The 22,520-nt window shown below is 33.6% G+C and overlaps 1 protein-coding gene across 3 annotated transcripts in view; it reads left to right on the top strand.

Annotated features, from left to right (window-relative positions):
• Positions 1-22,520, top strand: part of LOC141387695 (uncharacterized) — a 368,768-nt gene that overhangs the window by 8,102 nt on the left and 338,146 nt on the right. Inside the window, exon 2 of one of the 3 annotated variants that reach the window (XM_073957766.1) lies at positions 7,181-7,571. The exons of the other annotated variants lie outside the window; for them this stretch is intronic. The gene's annotated coding sequence lies outside the window, so the exon portion shown is untranslated. The remainder of the gene's footprint in view (positions 1-7,180; positions 7,572-22,520) is intronic. 3 annotated transcript variants of the gene reach the window in all.

Raw genomic sequence — 22,520 nt, 5'->3', positions numbered from 1 at the left:
TGATCACCTTGGAACAGTGCTTAGCATAGCTGCCTGAATGCACGGACTCGTGGTCCGGTCTTTAAACGACTTTCGGACTCGACGGTCCAAAGTCAACAAACATTCAAAGATCTCAAGCTTTAAAATCTTTAAAAAAAAAGTTTCAAGTATTCCATTATATATAAAAACCTTTAGTTCTCTGAAACTCCACTTTTGTTTTACTTCATTTATAGCAATCCCATTCTCCTTTGGGGTTTCGTTTTCTCTCCAAGTGTTTTCAAGGTATCCCTCTTCTAAACAGAATCCCTAATTGCATTCAATGTTAATTGCAATTAACAAAATTACATTACATTTTACACCACCATTCACATTCACTTTTGTTTAGAATTCCTTCATTATAAGAGACTTTCTGTTTTGTTGTTGTTTGCATTGTTTTGTTTAAAATCGTGCGCCGTGTTCTTTTCACTTTACTTGTTTCGCTGGTATCTCTAATGAAGTTCATCATTACATTACAGGGAGTGATAGAAATAGAATAATAAACTCCAATGTTTTGTAGATGTGGTTTCATTAAAATTACATTTACATTGTGGTCAAAGGTCGCTATTGCAGAAAAACTGCACTTTTTGCATGGAAATGGGGTTTGGTTGTGGTGATGACATTTTAATAATGAATTAGGAAAAGTAATTAAAAATAGTAGTAGAAAGTGGATGCGGAGAATTTAATGAAACTCTTGACTTTTGAATTCAAACTCTTTAGGCATTAAAAATTGGAGTATATGATAGAGAAAGTCGTATTCGTTTTACATATGGTTTGGTGGATGTATACGTGTTGTCGTCAATCATACGATCCAGGGTATTCCAAATGAAAAGTAATTAAAATTGGTTAAAATAATATAGGAATTAAATGATAACAAGTTAAAAAGTATCAGTCGGCTTTGCCGAAGTATGAAATTGCCCCTGAAAAAAATTTTAGCGTCGTAATTGAAGGAGTGAACCGATAAATAAACTATGTTTGAACAAAATATTACGAACGCCAATTTTGGACCGAATCGGCAGATCCATTCGGTAGTTATATTGAGCTCCAACCACTACACACGGTGTCATAGGGTTTTTTTTGAATCCTTTCAGGCTATTTTCTCAGGAAGTATGGACTTGCCCCTGATGAAACTTGTACCGTCAAATGAGGGATAGCAAGTACAAATTGCTACTACAAAAATTGTCCTAAAGTGAACTTTTTCGAAATTTTGTATGGGAGGTACTCGAAGGAGTGAATCGATTGAGTCTATTTTGGAACATCATCTAAGCCTGGTAGAAGTTTCACGATGTGTAAAGTATGGACCAATTCGGTTAGGTTAAAGGTTAAGTTAGGTTAAAGGACGCACAGCTGTCGTGTTGGACAGCCACTCCACTCGGAGACATTATGGTCCATTGTGTTCATCCTATAGTCTGGGTTGGAGAAAAAGAAAAGAAATAAATTGCATAGAAAGTATCGAGGGAAGAAGTAAGAAGTAAGAATAATTAAGTAATTAAGAATAATTGAGAATAATTAAGTAAGTGTTATGGATTGAAAGACAATTGAGAAATTAGTTTAGAAAGGAGAGCGAGTAAGGACGTTTTGCCATATTAGAGTGCTGTAATTCGTTCATGTTGAAGCCACTTCAGACCCTTGGCGAGAAGAAGCAGTGTTGTCGGCTCGGCTTGGCAGTATGTTGCCAGAGATGATATTGTATGTTCACCCATTGTTTGAATTCTCCTGGTCCTGAGCGTTGGACAACGGAATAATAAGTGCTCAATCGTCTCTGTTTCTTCTTCATCTTCGCAGAATCTCCAATAATCCGTGGAGTCATCTCTATCCCATTTGCAGGTCATTGATTAGTTTCATTAGTTTCAGATCGGGTTTTCTCATAGAGAGTAGAGAAGTGGTCTTCCGTTTGGAGACGTTGGGCCAGATTGCCTTTGATACCTTACAGCCAGGTTCGTTGTTCCAAATCTGACCAGCCTTCTCCCTGTATACTTGTTCTAGGAGCCGCATGAAGTGACACAAGGGTGGCTTGATTGAGTTATCGATTTCGATGTCGTTTGACTCAGATCCGCAACGCGTCAGCTCATCCGCTTTTTCATTTCCCTCGATGTCGCAATGCCCCGGGACCCAACACAAGGTAACGATTGATCTTAGGGCCTCCAAGGCTTTCCTGCAGTGCAAGACCGCTTGACTATCCACATAGATAGTCACCGGTCAAGCTATGTCCCCTTCCATGTTTTTTATCAACTCTGCTGCTTTCGTGACCGCAAAGATTTCGGCATGGAAGACGCTACAATTTTCGCTTAGCTTATACGAGATCCGTAAGTTGAGGGTATCGCTGTAGACGCCCGCCCCTGTTCCCCTTTCCATCTTGGAGCGTCGGTGGAAACCTCTATCCCGGGTAGAGGTGGGATGTTGTGGGTCTAGGCTTCTCTGTCAGGTATTCGAACTTCAATTTCGTCGAAGTGTAATTGTGGTGATATATAGTCACTGATTACCTCCGATACCACTGATAGTTCAGATCACCGTAAAATAACAGCGTGGCCATATTCGAAGTGCTTTTCATGGCAACGGTAATTAAGAGAGATGCCGCTCTTTGAACGGTATTAATCTTGTGGGGAAGAGATGTCTTACTTAATGCATTCCACCATACCAATGAACCATAAGTCAGAATAGGGCGAACTATGGCCGTAAAAATCCAGTGGATGACCTGTGGTTTCAATCCCCAACTCTTACCAATAGAGTTCTTGCATGAATAAAGGGCTATAAGGCCTCTCTTGGCACGTTCTTCGACATTCCTTTTCCACGTTAGTTGGTGGTCCAGGATAATGCCAAGGTACTTGGCCTCTAGAGAGAGCTTTAGGGCCACTCCATACAGCGTTGGTAGGGTGAATGGTTTGACTTTTCTCTTGTTCGTAAATAGAACCAGCTCTGTCCTCGATGGGTTCACACCAATTCTATTGTTGTGGGCCCATCTTGATAAATTGACTAGAGCTCCTGGCATGAGTTCCGATAGCGTTTGTGGGAACTTCCCGCTGATCATTATGACCACGTCATCAGCATAAGCTAATGTTTTTATACGTAGTTGGTCAAATTCCTTAAGTATTTCGTTAATCACCAGGAGCCACAGCAGTGGAGATAGTACACCACCTCCTGACATGGCTAAATGGAATCCAACTTGTCTGAAACGAATTTCGTCCAAAGCGTTATTTCGAGAGGCACATTTTTGGTCGTATCAACTTTGATGTCCGTCCGTCTGTCTGTCTGGCTGGCTGGTGCGCACGATAACTCTTGAACGGATCAACCGCTTCGAACCAAATTCTGTGTATCGTAATATTTTATTCAAACTTAGTCTAAGTTCGAAGATGGGCCATATCGGTCCACTACTCTGGGTACCACCCCCGCAAAAGTTCAAAATATTTCTGTAAAATGGTGTGAACGATAACTCTCGAAGGGAGCAATCGATTTGGTCCAAACTTTGCACATTGTATTATTCCTTCGACATATAGATTGGGTTTGAATATGCACTACTCGTATATTGGTCCACTCCTTTGGGTACTTCCCACACAAAATTCGGATAAAGTGAAGTTGAAGAGCTCCTCTCGGATAGTTCTGATTTTTTTCAGTAAGTTTTTCTGGCGAGATGACTTTTCCTATACAAAAGTTCACCGGAGTTGACTTTTCCTATACAAAAGTTGACCGGAAATAACTTTTCCTATACAAAATATATTTTTTTCCTTTTTCTATACAAAAGTTCACCGGAGATGACTTTTCCTATACAAAAGTTTACCGGAGATGACCTTTCCAATACAAAAGTTCACCGGAGATGACTTTTCCTATACAAAAGTTCACCGGAGATGACTTTTCCTATACAAAAGTTCACCGGAGATGACTTTTCCAATACAAAAGTTCACCGGAGATGACTTTTCCTATACAAAAGTTCGCCGGAGATGACTTTTCCTATACAAAAGTTCACCGGAGATGAATTTTCCTATACAAAAGTTCACCGGAGATGACTTTTTTCTATACAAAAGTTCACCGGAGATGACTTTTCCAATACAAAAGTTCACAGGAGATGATTTTTCCTATACCAAAGTTCACCGGAAATGACTTTTCCTATACAAAAGTTCACCGGAGATTACTTTTCCTATACAAGAGTTCACCGGAGATGACTTTTCTATACAAAAGTTCACCGGAGATTACTTTTCCTTTACAAAAGTTCACCGGAGATGACTTTTTCTATACAAAAGTTCACCGGAGATGACTTTTCCTATCAAAAGTTCACCGGAGATGACTTTTCCTATACAAAAGTTCACCGGAGATGACCTTTCCAATACAAAAGTTCACCGGAGAAGACTTTTCCAATACAAAAGTTCACCGGAGATGACTTTTCCTATACAAAAGTTCACCGGAGATGACTTTTCCTATACAAAAGTTCACCGGAGATGACTTTTCCTATACAATATATAATTTTTTTCCTGCGCAAGTCCGTACTTCCTGAGATATTGGTCTAAAAGCTCCCATAAACCCTGACGGTACCACCGCACTCGCAGGGAGTTTCTGATTGTGCACATGTTGTACATCGCATTATTTCATCCAGTCATATATCAGGTTGGAATATAGACTATATCGGTCCACTCCTTCGGGTACCTCCACACAAAATTCGGATAAAGTGAAGTTTAAGAGCTCCTCTCGAATCGTTTTGAAATTTTTTCAGTAAGCTTTCCTTGCGGCTATCTTTACGACGATACAAGTTTTTTCTTGCGCAAGTCCGTACTTCCTGAGATATTGGTCTAAAAGCTCCGAGAAACCCCCACGGCACCACCAAAATGGCAAATCCGAAATAAGACCTCCCATTTCAAATTAGAAATATTTAAAATTTTTTTATCCTCTACTTTTTATCTTTCTCCTCTTACTTGAGATATTGGCCTAAACGCTCCGAGAAACCCTGACGGCACCACCAAAATGGCAAATCCGAAATAAGACCTCTCATTGCAAATTATAAATATTTAAAATTTTTTATCCTCTGCTTTTTATCTTTTTCCTCTTAAACGTTTGAAACAAAAGTCTTTTAAATCTACTTCAATTATAAATTGATATCAATCCGTAGCCCTTAGGATAAATAATACGATATCATAAATTCTTTATGAATTTATCTTTTCCTTTCTACAACAAATTTAAATAAAGAACATGACTCTTATATATTATGTATTCTAAAGAATATCAGTATTGAACCCAAGGTCACACAAATGATATTTTATTACAATTATTATCAATCATACCCTCTCTCTCCGTATCGGACTCTTCCACAAAATTCAACAACAAATGACAAGTTTACAAATAAATAATTATTCACAACAAATAGAAATATGATATGCTAGGAGAAGGATAAACCATTGTTTAGTTTGTTCATAGTTAACTAAAAGAGAGAGAGGGAGAGGGAGAGAGAGACAGAAGTAGTAATATTTTACAGCAAAGGGTCGTATAAGTGTTATTAATTACAATAGTTTATAAATCATACGACATAATGAACCATAAATACTCTTCAAACTGGTATCAAGTTCAAAAGTGGATATAAATTACTTTAAAACAAGTTATAATGAAGTTAAGAAATAATTTGTGGTGATGATTTGTGGTATTCATTGTGGCAATAGTATCAACTATCAAACAAGTGGGAAATTTATTACAAATCACTACAGACACATATTTTCCATGGGAATTCCTGTAAGGAACAGGGAGACTTCAGTCATATCCAATGAGTGTATCCCGATTCGTATTAGCTCTATCATGTGGGAAACGGAGAAGGTTGTAATATATGTTGGATCATTTGTTCATCAAAACATCAAGCCTAACTCTAAACGAGAACATTAGTAAAAAAATTATAAAAAAATACTTAGCACTTTTTCCCTGGGATATAGAGGGGCGTATGGATAGTGTCAATATGTATACGCCTATAGAAACTTGGAAAATTATACCCATTAGGGTGGTTTTAAAAAATTGATTGCGATTTTTTTTAAACTATCAATAAAAGAAATTATAGAAATTAAAGGGCCCCATAAATAATAAAAATTATAGGGCCCAATTGACCAAATATGCTATTGGAGCAATATCAAAATCTTACCCGATTTTCATAAATTTTTGTAGAATTTTTTTTCTAACCACAGCAATGAACTGGTAAAATGTTCTCATCGATTGGGAAATTAATGCTGCTCTTAGGAAAATTTTGTGAAAATTCACCTTTGGCCCCATACAAATTACTATGGAAACTATAAGGCCCCAGTGGCACGTGTTAACAAATTTCGATTGTTCTCAAATTTTGGCAATTTTAAAATCTAACAAAAATAAACAATTTAGGAAGATGCCGCATAAAAAATTAATACCACAAATCAGCACCACAATTTATTTGGTTATAATATAGGTATTAGAAAAGGTGCTAATAAGTATCCTTTTCTATAGAAAAGGTGCTAATAAGTATCCTTTTCTATAGAAAAGGTGCTAATAAGTATCCTTTTCTATAGAAAAGGTGCTAATAAGTATCCTTTTCTATAGAAAAGGTGCTAATAAGTATCCTTTTCTATGGAAAAGGTGCTAATAAGTATCCTTTTCTATAGAAAAGGTGCTAATAAGTACCCTTTTCTATAGAAATGGTGCTGGTAAGCGCCGTTTCTTATAGAAGCAGTACTTCACAATGACAAACAAGATCTGCTGTTGTTAAGGGTTCTCTCTTTTATGTTATTCACATTTATTTTATCGCCATTTTGCGTCCCAGCGGCCATGTAAAATGGTGTGTCTTACAATTTCTATTGTGAGAAATTACGCCAGTAATATTTTTTTTTATATATAAAGACCGGGCTGCCTTAGCGTATACGTGCGAACCATCACTCATACGCGCCTTCTCATAATAAGAATTAGAATAACCATTTTATGCCCAAACAAACGACTCATTTTAATCTACTATGAATCTATGAAAATTACCATAACATTAGCCTTCATAATCATCATTAAATTTTTAATTACCCCACAGGATTTCATTTTTGTTCTTTTTTTACCAATCAAAAACAAATGCTGCTGAATTTATGTAATATTTTCTAGCCGTAGCTCAAACTTTAGAATTTTCACATTGAATCTTAACTCCATGTCTTTGCAATGAGGAATAAACTTTTTTTCTGCTTACTTTCAGCTGAATAAACAATTGACTGCTTGCTGCACGAAAAACTAAAAGAATAATGAGCCATAGACAAACAATGGTCCAATGGAAAGATAATTGTTTCTCAAAGCCATTAACTAAGAGTTGTAAGAAGGTTTTCCCTCTCTTGCCAAGCAATCAGAGACAACTTGCTCTTGCAATGATTATATAAGAATTATCCAAAATAATCGTTATAATTACGTATTTAAAACACGTCTTCCAAAAACTTTAATAATGAAATGATTTATGCCTTGGCCGGGAGTTTTTGACACTTAAACGCGGCACAATGGCTGTAATGCGAATTGCCAAAAAGATACGGAGGTTGTGACCAAAAAGAATGAGTTTAACAAACATTGGAATTGCTCTTTTGAGGTGTCACTTAAAGGTACTTAAGTGTAAATTTGGCTGTGTTTCATTAATGATAATTTTTCGGGGGAATTTAAGTTTCGGCACATTATGTGTGGATTATCAATGAGTTTGGCTTGTAGAAATCATAAATTAATTAAGGACAGTCGATATTAATTTTGAAAAGTAATAACGATTGTATTTCATGTCTGTAATAATGCTTTGTAATTACAAAAAAAAAAAAAATGGTTGAAAAAATATTTTACAAAAAATCCACGTCTAGGCTGGTGGTTGAAAACATATTTTATAAAAAATCCACGTCTAGGCTGGTGGTTGAAAACATATTTTATAAAAAATCCACGTCTAGGCTGGTGGTTGAAAACATATTTTATAAAAAATCCACGTCTAGGCTGGTGGTTGAAAACATATTTTATAAAAAATCCACGTCTAGGCTGGTGGTTGAAAACATATTTTATAAAAAATCCACGTCTAGGCTGGTGGTTGAAAACATATTTTATAAAAAATCCACGTCTAGGCTGGTGGTTGAAAACATATTTTATAAAAAATCCACGTCTAGGCTGGTGGTTCAAAACATATTTTATAAAAAATTCACGCCTATGGCTGGTGGTTGGAAAAATATTTTATTAAAAATCCACGCCTATGGTTGGTGGTGGAAAAAAATATTTTATAAAAAATCCACGCCTATGGTTGGTGGTTGTGAAAAATATTTTATAAAAAGTCCACGCCTATGGCTGGCGGTTGGGACAAAATATTTTATAAAAAATGCACACCTATTGCTGGTGCTTTGAAAAATATTTTATAAAAACCACGCCTAGGGCTGGTGTTTGGAAAATATTTTATAAAAAATCCACGCCTATGGCTGGTGGTTGGAAAAAATATTTTATAAAAAATCCATGCATATGGCTGGTGTTTGGAAAAATATTTTATAAAGAATCCACGCCTATGACTGGTGTTTGGAAAAATATTTTATAAAGAATCCACGCCTATGACTGGTGTTTGGAAAAATATTTTATAAAGAATCCACGCCTATGACTGGTGTTTGGAAAAATATTTTATAACAAATCCACGCCTAAAAAAATCCCCGCCTACGGTTGGTGGTTGGAAAAAATATTTTATAAAAAATCCATGCCTATGGCTGGTATTTGGAAAATATTTTATAAAAAATCCATGCCTATGGCTGGTATTTGGAAAATATTTTATAAAAAATCCACGCCTATGGCTGGTGGTTCAAAAAATATTTTATAAAAAATCCACGCCTATGGCTGGTGGTTCAAGAAATATTTTATAAAAAATCCACGCCTATGGCTGGTGGTTCAAAAAATATTTTATAAAAAATCCACGCCTATGACTGGTGTTTGGAAAAATATTTTATAAAGAATCCACGCCTATGACTGGTGTTTGGAAAAATATTTTATAAAGAATCCACGCCTATGACTGGTGTTTGGAAAAATATTTTATAAAGAATCCACGCCTATGACTGGTGTTTGGAAAAAATTTTTATAAAGAATCCGCGCCTATGACTGGTGTTTGGAAAAATATTTTATAAAGAATCCACGCCTATGACTGGTGTTTGGAAAAATATTTTATAAAGAATCCACGCCTATGACTGGTGTTTGGAAAAATATTTTATAAAGAATCCACGCCTATGACTGGTGTTTGGAAAAATATTTTATAAAGAATCCACGCCTATGACTGGTGTTTGGAAAAATATTTTATAAAGAATCCACGCCTATGACTGGTGTTTGGAAAAATATTTTATAAAGAATCCGCGCCTATGACTGGTGTTTGGAAAAATATTTTATAAAGAATCCACGCCTATGACTGGTGTTTGGAAAAATATTTTATAAAGAATCCACGCCTATGACTGGTGTTTGGAAAAATATTTTATAAAGAATCCACGCCTATGACTGGTGTTTGGAAAAATATTTTATAAAGAATCCACGCCTATGACTGGTGTTTGGAAAAATATTTTATAAAGAATCTACGCCTATGACTGGTGTTTGGAAAAATATTTTATAAAGAATCCACGCCTATGACTGGTGTTTGGAAAAATATTTTATAAAGAATCCACGCCTATGACTAGTGTTTGGAAAAATATTTTATAAAGAATCCACGCCTATGACTGGTGTTTGGAAAAATATTTTAAAAACACCACGCCTATGGTTGGTGCTTGGAAAAATATTTTATAAAGAATCCACGCCTATGACTGGTGTTTGTAAAAATATTTTATAACAAATCCACGCCTACGGCTGGTGGTTGGAAAAAATATTTTATAAAAAATCCATGCCTATGGCTGGTGTTTGGAAAAATATTTTTTTAAAAAATCCACGCCTATGGCTGGTGTTTGGAAAAATGTTTTATAAAAAATCCACGCGATTGGCTGGTGTTTGGAAAAATATTTTAAAAAAAACCATGCCTATGGCTGGAGTTTGCAAAAATATTTTATAAAGAATCCAAGCCTATGGCTAGAATTTGTAAAAAAAATATTAAAAATCCGCGTGGTTTTAAAAATTTTTATAAAAAATCCACGCCTATGGCTAATGTTTAGAAAAATATTTTATAAAAAATCCATGCCTACGGCTGGTGTTTGGAAAAATGGTTTTATAAAAAATCCACGCCTATGGCAGTGTTTGGAAAAATATTTAAAAGACACGCCTATGGCTGGTATTTGGAAAAATATTTTATAAAAAATCCAGGCCTATGGCTGGAAGTTTTAAAAAAATTATTAAAAAATCCACCTGGTTGTAAAAATATTTTATTACAAATCCACGCCTATTTTTCGAGGTTGGAAAAGTATTTTTAAGATTGTAAAAAGTGATAACACAGGTATTATTTCGATTAAATTAATAATTTTTGTTGGTCCATAGAGGCGTATGAATAACCGTCAATATGTATACGCTGTAATTTTCATTTACATTTTGTCCTTTGCAGAAATCATAAATTCCCAAAAATGCTTACATTTTCGTTATCACTTTTGTAGTATTCAATAATTGTTTCGCATTTTACATAATTATCGATATTCCAATCACTTAATCACATTGTCATATTCATACATTCGCGTGTGTGTGCGTGGGTAAGCCTAAAGCATTCAGCGTATTCACTTCCTTTTGTGTCCATTCTGTCAGCTTTTGTTCACGATAATATGATTCTATATGTGAAAATAACAACAATAAATCACAAACACACTCAGAGCAACCCGGCAGACAAAGACACCATGTTTCTGTCAAATTAATTAACATATTGAAAACATATAATCCACTTTTTGCAATTGTTGTTGTTGTAATGTATGATATTGATGTCAATTGATTGTATAGATTGTACTATAGTAAATGTCATTTAATACACAAAAGATTCGCTTTTATGTTATTTGTGTTTCCACCGGGTTCACTAGGCGTATACATGCTGACACCATCCATACGCCCCTCTATATCCCAAGAAGCAAACTTACGGATTAATTTTCTAATAGTAAGGTGAACTAATGATCTACAATTCCCATATTAGATGGCATATATAACACATTTTTCTGTGAAAAAGGAAAATAGTTGAATATCTGACACCGAAAGTATTCCGCTTAATTGATATAAAGAAATGTTTCATGTTACTTATTTACAAAGTTGCCTTGAAGGGGAAATAAATGTCCGGAGCCATAGAATTTCAAGGTTATAATATAGGTATTAGACTGGTTTAAGCTCAAAGGGAAGTACTCCTTCTGTAAGAAACGGTGCTTAACAGCACCATTTCCATAGAAAAGGGTACTTATTAGCACCTTTTCTATAGAAAAGGATACTTATTAGCACATTTTCTATAGAAAAGGGTTCTTATTAGCACCTTTTCTATAGAAAGGGGTAATTATTAGCACCTTTTCTATAGAAAGGGGTACTTATTAGCACATTTTCTATAGAAAAGGGTACTTATTAGCACCTTTTCTATTGAAAAGGGTACTTATTAGCACCTTTTCTATAGAAAAGGATACTTATTAGCACCTTTCTATAGAAAAGGGTACTTATCAGCACATTTTCTATAGAAAAGGGTAGTTATCAGCGCATTTTCTATAGAAAAGGGTACTTATCAGCACATTTTCTATTGAAAACGGGAACTTATCAGCACATTTTCTATAAAAAAGGGTCCTTATCAGCACCTTTTCTATAGAAAAGGGTCCTTATCAGCACCTTTTCTATAGAAAAGGGTACTTATCAGCACCTTTTCTATAGGAAAGGGTCCTTATAAGCACCGTTTCTATAGAAAAGGTTACTTATCAGCACCTTTTCTATAGAAAAGGGTACTTATCACCACCTTTTCTATAGAAAAGGGTACTTATCAGCACCTTTTCTATAGAAAAGGGTCTTTATCAGCACCTTTTCTATAGAAAAGGGTCTTTATCAGCAACTTTTCTATAGAAAAGGGTCCTTATCAGCACCTTTTCTATAGAAAAGGGTCCTTATCAGCACCTTTTCTATAGAAAAGGGTCCTTATCAGCACATTTTCTATAGAAAAGGGTCCTTATCAGCACCTTTTCTATAGAAAAGGGTACTTATCAGCACCTTTTCTATAGAAAGGGTACTTATCAGCACTTTTTCTATAGAAAAAGGGTACTTATCAGGACCTTTTCTAGAGAAAAGGGTACTTATCAGGACCTTTCCTATAGAAAAGGGTACTTACCAGGACCTTTTCTATAGAAAAGGGTACTTATCAGCACCTTTTCTATAGAATAGGGTACATATCAGCACCTTTTCTATAGAAGAGGGTACTTATCAGCACCTTTTCTATAGAAAAGGGTACATATCAGCTCCTTTTCTATAGAAAAGGATACTTATCAGCACCTTTTCTATAGAAAAGGGTCCTTATCAGCACTTATCAGTACCTTTTCTATCAGCAAACTTTTCTATAGAAAAGGGTACTTATCAGCAACTTTTCTATAGAAAAGGGTACTTAACAGCAACTTTTCTATAGAAAAGGGTACTTAACAGCAACTGTTCTATAGAAAAGGGTACTTATCAGCAACTTTTCTATAGAAAAGGGTACTTATCAGCAACTTTTCTATAGAAAAGGGTACTTATCAGCACCTATTCTATAGAAAAGGGTCATTATCAACTGCTTTTCTATAGAAAAGAGTCATTATAGGCACTTTTTCTATATAAGAGGGCCCTTATCAGCACTTTTTCCATAGAAAGGGGTCCTTATCAGCACCTTTTCTATAGAAAAGGGTCCTTATCAGCACCTTTTCTATAGAAAAGGGTCCTTATCAGCACCTTTTCTATAGAAAAGGGTCCTTATCAGCACCTTTTCTATAGAAAAGGGTCCTTATCAGCACCTTTTCTATAGAAAAGGGTCCTTATCAGCACCTTTTCTATAGAAAAGGGTCCTTATCAGCACCTTTTCTATAGAAAAGGGTCCTTATCAGCACCTTTTCTATAGAAAAGGGTCCTTATCAGCACCTTTTCTATAGAAAAGGGTCCTTATCAGCACCTTTTCTATAGAAAAGGGTCCTTATCAGCACCTTTTCTATAGAAAAGGGTCCTTATCAGCACCTTTTCTATAGAAAAGGGTCCTTATCAGCACCTTTTCTATAGAAAAGGGTACTTATCAGCACCTTTTCTAAAGAAAAGGGTACTTATCAGCACCTTTTCTATAGAAAAGGGTACTTATCAGCACCTTTTCTATAGAAAAGGGTACTTATCAGCACCTTTTCTATAGAAAAGGGTACTTATCAGCACCTTTTCTATAGAAAAGGGGTACTTATCAGCACCTTTTCTATAGAAAAGGGTACTTATCAGCACCTTTTCTATAGAAAAGGGTACTTATCAGCACCTTTTCTATAGAAAAGGGTACTTATCAGCACCTTTTCTATAGAAAAGGGTACTTATCAGCACCTTTTCTATAGAAAAGGGTACTTATCAGCACCTTTTTCTATAGAAAAGGGTACTTATCAGGATCTTTTCTATAGAAAAGGGTCCATATCAGCACCTTTTCTATAGAAAAGGGTCCTTATCAGCACCTTTTCTATAGAAAAGGGTCCTTATTAGCACCTTTTCTATAGAAAAGGGTCCTTATCACCACCTTTTCTATAGAAAAGGGTCCTTATCACCACCTTTTCTATAGAAAAGGGTCCTTATCACCACCTTTCCTATAGAAAAGTGTCCTTATCAGCACCTTTTCTATAGAAAAGGGTACTTACCAGCACCTTTTCTATAGAAAAGGGTCCTTGTCAGCACCTTTTCTGTAGAAAAGGGTCCTTATCAGCACCTTTTCTATAGAAAAGGGTATTTATCAGCACTTTTTCTATAGAAAAGGGTCCTTATCATCACCTTTTCTATAGAATAGGGTCATTATCGGCAGTGTCCGGCCACATTTTCTATAGAAAAGGGTATTTTTTTTTTAAAAAGGGTCCTTATCGGCAGTGTTCAGCGATGCTATCAGAACTTTTCAACAGAAAAGAGTCCTTATCAGCGTCCTTTTTTTGGGAAAGGGTCCTTATAAGTACCCTTTCTATAAGAAAGAATCTTTATCAGCACCTTTTCAATAGACAGGGTCCCTATCAGCTCTTTTTTATGGGAAAGACTCCTTATCAGCACCTTTTCTGTAGGAAAGGGTTTTCTTAATAGACCCTTTTCTATAAAAATGGCCATTTCTTTGAGAGAGGGTCCTTATTGATCCCCTTTCTATAAGAAATTTTCCTTATTGACTCCCTTTTTATAAGAAAGGGTGTTTATTGAGCTCCTTCTTTATTATAAAGAATCCTTTCTCTTTCAATAAGAGATCCTTATTGAATCCCTTTCTAAAAGAAAGGGTTCATATTGACCTCCTTTCTATTGTAAAGGGTCCTTTCTGGCACTCATTCCATAAGAGAGGTCCTTGTTGACTCTTTTTCGATTAGAGAGTGTCCATTTTGACTGCATCTTTATTAGGAAGGGTTATTATTGACTCACTTTCTATTAGAAACTCACTCACGTTCTAATAAAAATATACCTATAGAACGTGTCATTATTGTCTCCCTTTCTATGAGAAAAGGTAGCTTATTGCGCACTTTCTATACTAATGTGTCCATATTGACTCCCTTTCTATAAGAAAGATTCATTTTTGACTCTCTTTCAATTACAAAGAGTCCTAATAGACACACTTTCTGTAAGAAAGGGTCCTTCCTGGCACTCATTCTATAAGAAAGGTCTTTGTTGACTCTCTGTCGATTAGAGAGTGCCCTTTTTAACTCTCTTTCCATTGAAAAGGATTCTTATTGACTCCTTTTTTATTAGAAAGGCCTCTTTAATTGAATCCCTTTCTATAAGAAAGTGTACTTATTGACTCAATACTGATTCTCCTTCTATAAGAAGGGTTCCTTAAAGACAGGAAAGAGTCTTTGATAAAGGATATTTTCGTCATTCTTACCACCAATGAAATATTCAGGAAATGCAACCGGACAGTGCTCTGAACAAAGTGTGACGTTTTTTTCTTTACAAAGAGGGAATGCTTACCTTTCGGACCTTTCGCAAGGACATTTCCCAAGGGACATAGGTTAGAACCCTTAAACAAGAAATATATTTTTGTTTATTTATTGAGTGAATGCCAGAAGGTATTGGCTATGATGATCTACACACACAAAGGCTATTTCTAAGCATGAGCTCGAAAGGGAAATAAAGTAGCCCCCACATGCGTATACGTGTAGTTCACAATAATACGCTCCACAGTATGAGAGCATTTGAATTCTTTGATTATTAAATTAATTTTACATGTTTAACCTTGCATTTTTTATCATACCAATTTAAAGCTCATGACAGTATATTGCTCGTAACTTTCTTAATTTGATAAAAATACTTTTTTTATGTTTTACGACTCATAAATCGTTCAAAATGAATTGCAAAAAATTGCTCAATGACTAGACCTTATAATGAGAAAAGTTTCTAAATTTTTTTTTGCACCAAATGATATTTTTATTTCCAAACAACAACAAAAGCTACAACGGCAAGGACAAGGAAATTAATTTAAATTTTTGTAATTTGGAGTTGTGGATGTGTTTTTATGTCTCATTTTGAAGGACTTCTTTATAATGAAAATCTTATCAACTGCCTATTGCTGCCTATCGCTCAAAGTATTGATTGGAAAGTCTATAAAAAAGAAGAAAAACAACAGTCATAAAAATTTTAGCTAGACGGAAACAAATGTTTGAAGGGTGTGGGTGGTCTAGTGCGGCGGAAAAAAATGAAAATGTGATTTAATATCTTAACGCAACATAACAAACACTTGGAGAGTTTGCTGGGCCTTGATTCTTTTCTGCTTTTTCTTCTGCTGAAGGCCTTTTATGAAAAATAAAATAAATTTTCATGGCAAATAGTGAAATGATTGCAACCATAAACTTCATAACTTAGAAAAGCGGAACAGCAAGCACCAAGAATAACAAAAAACACCAGTCATAATAATTTTCTGCTACACTAACAACAGCACCAGATGATGATGGAGGCGTTGTAACCATTTTTTGCAGCATTTTAGTCATGCTGATGTCTATCAAAATAAAAAGGAAAAAAGGAAGGCTCGTAGTCTTGATTAGGTTATATGTTTGCTGATGAAAAGAAGGCCATCATATTTTTCCTTTTTTTTCTAACAACCAACCCCCCCACCACTCCTAAGTAGATGCCTGATTGTTCTATGGGCTAGTGATGACTTTTCATTTGAAACGTTTTTTTGGAAAACTGCTAGCTGATGTTTTCCGGTTGTGTTAAATATGTCTGTTGAGTTGCTCAAAAAGGATTATGACCATAAATTAAAGTTGGCAAATGTGGTTAAAAAAAACACAACAAAAATAGAGAGGGAAAACGGATAGATGTGGGTAGTCATAGACTTCTTTATACGTTACATACTATTTCAGGTGATTAAACAGAACTTCACAAGGTCTTCTTATAGAAGACCACAAAGCTTTCTTAGCTATTCTAATAAAGGTGCTGGACGCCTTCTCATATTTTACTCAATAAAGAGCTGGAGCTTTTCTCTTATGAATGAGCAGGAGCTCTCCTCATATGAGAGGTGGTTCTTTTCTCATAGAAGATTCCGTGGTCTTAAAAGAGCTGGAGGTCTTTTAAAAGACTCCAGGTCTTCTCACAGAAGAGCTGATGAACTTCTTATAGAAGAGTTGAAAGATTTCAAATAGAAACCAAACCAAATATTGATACTTCCTTGCGTAGTGTACCTACCACAAATCATATCCTTGGTTACAGTTTCGCCAAACATTTGTTACTCTAACTAAAACATCAAAAAATATAATTTTTGCAATTTTTTGTTTTCCAGTCTTTTTTATTTTCTCTCTCACTCTTCTTAACACCCCCACTTTTTCATAGATTAGGGTTCATATTTTATTTTCCCCTCTCTTCCTTTTTTTATTAAAATATTTATTTTACCCACATCAGCAGAAAGAAAAAATGAAAGAAGCTTAGGAAATTTAATAACTTTGAACGGGAAGCAAAGCTACCGAGGATTTTTTCAGGGTATTTAGAAATTAAAGGACACTTTGGTCATATTTTTTCCTTATAATTTCTAATGAACATTGAAAGCCAGTAACAAGCTCTCAGATTTAACTACAACAACAGCAAATATATAATAACTTTTTGCACAGCAAAAAAATACGACACACAGAAAAATAAGAAGCAAGGAAGTAAGAGGGCATAACAAATAATAAACACAGCTATTCGAGTAATGTATTTTAAATTTAATTTACTGGAGATCCCTGGCAAAAAGGCCACAACTGCAAAGAAGGGAAAAAAGAGAGAAAAAAACTTCAGTAAACTAAGAAAAATATTTAATAAAATATTCCTCAAACTCGGTGTGGGAGAAAGAAATTATTTTCAAATTTAATATTCAAAGTCCTTGGCATATGGACAAAAGAGCTTTGACCTTTTTCTGATTTTTTATGGAATTTAGACAAGAAAGTACACATAAAAAAGGGTATTATGGGACAACTGTTAAATGTCAATCGAGCAAAAATTATTTTATTTTTCAACTATGACCGCTTTTCTTTTATGGGGAAATGTAAGGGATTTTAGAGGGAAGAACAATTTTTTTCATTTGAAAATATAAAAGGAAAGAAAAATAATATTTGTAAAAAAATTACAGAACAATATTAAAGCGTGGCTTTTTAAAGAATATTTTTTTCAAGCCTCAAAATAGGCGTGAATTTTTAAAGAATATTTTTTCAAAGCCTCAAAATAGGCGTGGATTTTTAAAGAATATTTTTTCAAAGCCTCAAAATAGTCGTGGATTTTTAAAGAATATTTTTTCAAAGCCTCAAAATAGGCGTGGATTTTTATGAATATTTTTTCAAAGCCTCAAAATAGGCGTGGATTTTTAAACAATATTTTTTCAAAGCCTCAAAATAGGCGTGGATTTTTAAAGAATATTTTTTCAAAGCCTCAAAATAGGCGTGGATTTTTAAACAATATTTTTTCAAAGCCTCAAAATAGGCGTGGATTTTTAAACAATATTTTTTCAAAGCCTCAAAATAGGCGTGGATTTTTAAACAATATTTTTTCAAAGCCTCAAAATAGGCGTGGATTTTTAAACAATATTTTTTCAAAGCCTCAAAATAGGCGTGGATTTTTAAACAATATTTTTTCAAAGCCTCAAAATAGGCGTGGATTTTTAAACAATATTTTTTCAAAGCCTCAAAATAGGCGTGGATTTTTAAACAATATTTTTTCAAAGCCTCAAAATAGGCGTGGATTTTTAAACAATATTTTTTCAAAGCCTCAAAATAGGAGTGGATTTTTAAACAATATTTTTTCAAAGCCTCAAAATAGGCGTGGATTTTTAAACAATATTTTTTCAAAGCCTCAAAATAGGCGTGGATTTTTAAAGAATATTTTTTCAAAGCCTCAAAATAGGCGTGGATTTTTAAACAATATTTTTTCAAAGCCTCAAAATAGGCGTGGATTTTTAAACAATATTTTTTCAAAGCCTCAAAATAGGCGTGGATTTTTAAACAATATTTTTTCAAAGCCTCAAAATAGGCGTGGATTTTTAAAGAATATTTTTTCAAAGCCTCAAAATAGGCGTGGATTTTTAAACAATATTTTTTCAAAGCCTCAAAATAGGCGTGGATTTTTAAACAATATTTTTTCAAAGCCTCAAAATAGGCGTGGATTTTTAAACAATATTTTTTCAAAGCCTCAAAATAGGCGTGGATTTTTAAAGAATATTTTTTCAAAGCCTCAAAATAGGCGTGGATTTTTAAAGAATATTTTTTCAAAGCCTCAAAATAGGCGTGGATTTTTAAACAATATTTTTTCAAAGCCTCAAAATAGGCGTGGATTTTTAAACAATATTTTTTCAAAGCCTCAAAATAGGCGTGGATTTTTAAAGAATATTTTTTCAAAGCCGCAAAATATGCGTGGATTTTTAAAGAATATTTTTTCAAAGCCTCAAAATAGGCGTGGATTTTTAAAGAATATTTTTTTCAAACCCTCAAAATAGGCGTGGATTTTTAAAGAATATTTTTTCAAAGTCTCAAAATAGGCGTGGATTTTTAAAGAATATTTTTTCAAAGCCTCAAAATAGGCGTGGATTTTTAAAGAATATTTTTTCAAAGCCTCAAAATAGGCGTGGATTTTTAAAGAATATTTTTTCAAAGTCTCAAAATAGGCGTGGATTTTTAAAGAATATTTTTTCAAAGCCTCAAAATAGGCGTGGATTTTTAAAGAATATTTTTTCAAAGCCTCAAAATAGGCGTGGATTTTTAAAGAATATTTTTTCAAAGCCTCAAAATAGGCGTGGATTTTTAAAGAATATTTTTTCAAAGCCTCAAAATAGGCGTGGATTTTTAAAGAATATTTTTTCAAAGCCTCAAAATAGGCGTGGATTTTTAAAGAATATTTTTTCAAAGCCTCAAAATAGGCGTGGATTTTTAAAGAATATTTTTTCAAAGCCTCAAAATCGGCGTGGATTTTTAAAGAATATTTTTTCAAAGCCTCAAAATCGGCGTGGATTTTTAAAGAATATTTTTTCAAAGCCTCAAAATAGGCGTGGATTTTTGAAGAATATTTTTTCAAAGCCTTAAAATTGGCGTGGATTTTTAAAGAATATTTTTTCAAAGCCTTAAAATTGGCGTGGATTTTTAAAGAATATTTTTTCAAAGCCTCAAAATAGGCGTGGATCTTTAAAGAATATTTTTTCAAAGCCTCAAAATAGGCGTGGATTTTTAAAGAATATTTTTTCAAAGCCTTAAAATTGGCGTGGATTTTTAAAGAATATTTTTTCAAAGCCTCAAAATAGGCGTGGATCTTTAAAGAATATTTTTTCAAAGCCTCAAAATAGGCGTGGATTTTTAAAGAATATTTTTTCAAAGCCTTAAAATTGGCGTGGATTTTTAAAGAATATTTTTTCAAAGCCTCAAAATAGGCGTGGATCTTTAAAGAATATTTTTCAAAGCCTCAAAATAGGCGTGGATTTTTAAAGAATATTTTTTCAAAGCCTCAAAATAGGCGTGGATTTTTAAAGAATATTTTTTCAAAGTCTCAAAATAGGCGTGGATTTTTAAAGAATATTTTTTCAAAGCCTCAAAATAGGCGTGGATTTTTAAAGAATATTTTTTCAAAGCCTCAAAATAGGCGTGGATTTTTAAAGAATATTTTTTCAAAGCCTCAAAATAGGCGTGGATTTTTAAAGAATATTTTTTCAAAGCCTCAAAATAGGCGTGGATTTTTAAAGAATATTTTTTCAAAGCCTCAAAATAGGCGTGGATTTTTAAAGAATATTTTTTCAAAGCCTCAAAATAGGCGTGGATTTTTAAAGAATATTTTTTCAAAGCCTCAAAATCGGCGTGGATTTTTAAAGAATATTTTTTCAAAGCCTCAAAATCGGCGTGGATTTTTAAAGAATATTTTTTCAAAGCCTCAAAATAGGCGTGGATTTTTGAAGAATATTTTTTCAAAGCCTTAAAATTGGCGTGGATTTTTAAAGAATATTTTTTCAAAGCCTTAAAATTGGCGTGGATTTTTAAAGAATATTTTTTCAAAGCCTCAAAATAGGCGTGGATCTTTAAAGAATATTTTTTCAAAGCCTCAAAATAGGCGTGGATTTTTAAAGAATATTTTTTCAAAGCCTTAAAATTGGCGTGGATTTTTAAAGAATATTTTTTCAAAGCCTCAAAATAGGCGTGGATCTTTAAAGAATATTTTTTCAAAGCCTCAAAATAGGCGTGGATTTTTAAAGAATATTTTTTCAAAGCCTTAAAATTGGCGTGGATTTTTAAAGAATATTTTTTCAAAGCCTCAAAATAGGCGTGGATCTTTAAAGAATATTTTTCAAAGCCTCAAAATAGGCGTGGATTTTTAAAGAATATTTTTTCAAAGCATAAAAAAGCTTAAATTAAAAAAAGAAAATAATTTCGTTTTTAAAATAATAATTATTTCCCAGATATAGCCATAATCATTCAAAATTAATTAACTATGTACTAGTATTCTGTTATGGAATTGTTCCAATTGCCAAAATCTATCAAATAATGCTGAATACATCAAAATAATTTCCACATAAAACTCATTGGTTGGCATAATTAATTTTCTATTTAAACGTAACAACAATGTGTCAATATTTGCCACCAAATTTCAAAGCCTCAAAATAGGCGTGGATTTTTAAAGAATATTTTTTCAAAGCCTCAAAATAGGCGTGGATTTTTAAAGAATATTTTTTCAAAGCCTCAAAATAGGCGTGGATTTTTAAACAATATTTTTTCAAAGCCTCAAAATAGGCGGGGATTTTTAAACAATATTTTTTCTAAGCCTCAAAATAGGCGTGGATTTTTAAACAATATTTTTTCAAAGCCTCAAAATAGGCGTGGATTTTTAAAGAATATTTTTTCAAAGCCTCAAAATAGGCGTGGATTTTTAAAGAATATTTTTTCAAAGCCTCAAAATAGGCGTGGATTTTTAAAGAATATTTTTTCAAAGCCTCAAAATAGGCGTGGATTTTTAAAGAATATTTTTTCAAAGCCTCAAAATAGGCGTGGATTTTTAAAGAATATTTTTTCAAAGCCTCAAAATAGGCGTGGATTTTTAAAGAATATTTTTTCAAAGCCTCAAAATAGGCGTGGATTTTTAAAGAATATTTTTTCAAAGCCTCAAAATAGGCGTGGATTTTTAAAGAATATTTTTTCAAAGCCTCAAAATAGGCGTGGATTTTTAAAGAATATTTTTTCAAAGCCTCAAAATAGGCGTGGATTTTTAAAGAATATTTTTTCAAAGCCTCAAAATAGGCGTGGATTTTTAAACAATATTTTTCAAAGCCTCAAAATAGGAGTGGATTTTTAAAGAATATTTTTTCAAAGCCTCAAAATAGGCGTGGATTTTTAAAGAATATTTTTTCAAAGCCTCAAAATAGGCGTGGATTTTTAAAGAATATTTTTTCAAAGCCTCAAAATAGGCGTGGATTTTTAAACAATATTTTTTCAAAGCCTCAAAATAGGCGTGGATTTTTAAAGAATATTTTTTCAAAGCCTCAAAATAGGCGTGGATTTTTAAACAATATTTTTTCAAAGCCTCAAAATAGGCGTGGATTTTTAAACAATATTTTTTCAAAGCCTCAAAATAGGCGTGGATTTTTAAAGAATATTTTTTCAAAGCCTCAAAATAGGCGTGGATTTTTAAACAATATTTTTTCAAAGCCTCAAAATAGGCGTGGATTTTTAAAGAATATTTTTATAAAGCCTCAAAATAGGCGTGGTTTTCTTAAAGAATATTTTTATAAAGCCTCAAAATAGGCGTGGTTTTCTTAAAGAATATTTTTTCAAAGCCTCAAAATAGGCCGATACACGTGTGTTCCCTATTTTGGCATCTCGCTCATAAGCTTAAATTAAAAAAAAAATATTTCGTTTTTAAAATAACAATTATTTTCCCCAAATAGCCATAATCATTCAAAGTTAATTAACTATGTACTAGTATTCTCTTATGGAATTGTTCCAATTGCCAAAATCTATCAAATAATGCTGAATACATCA

The sequence above is a fragment of the Musca autumnalis genome, unplaced genomic scaffold (assembly GCF_047663935.1).
Source record: "Musca autumnalis isolate F117 unplaced genomic scaffold, ASM4766393v1 scaffold_5, whole genome shotgun sequence".
In the NCBI taxonomy this organism is placed as follows: Eukaryota; Metazoa; Arthropoda; class Insecta; order Diptera; family Muscidae; genus Musca; species Musca autumnalis.
This window is presented reverse-complemented; position numbering and strand designations above follow the sequence as displayed.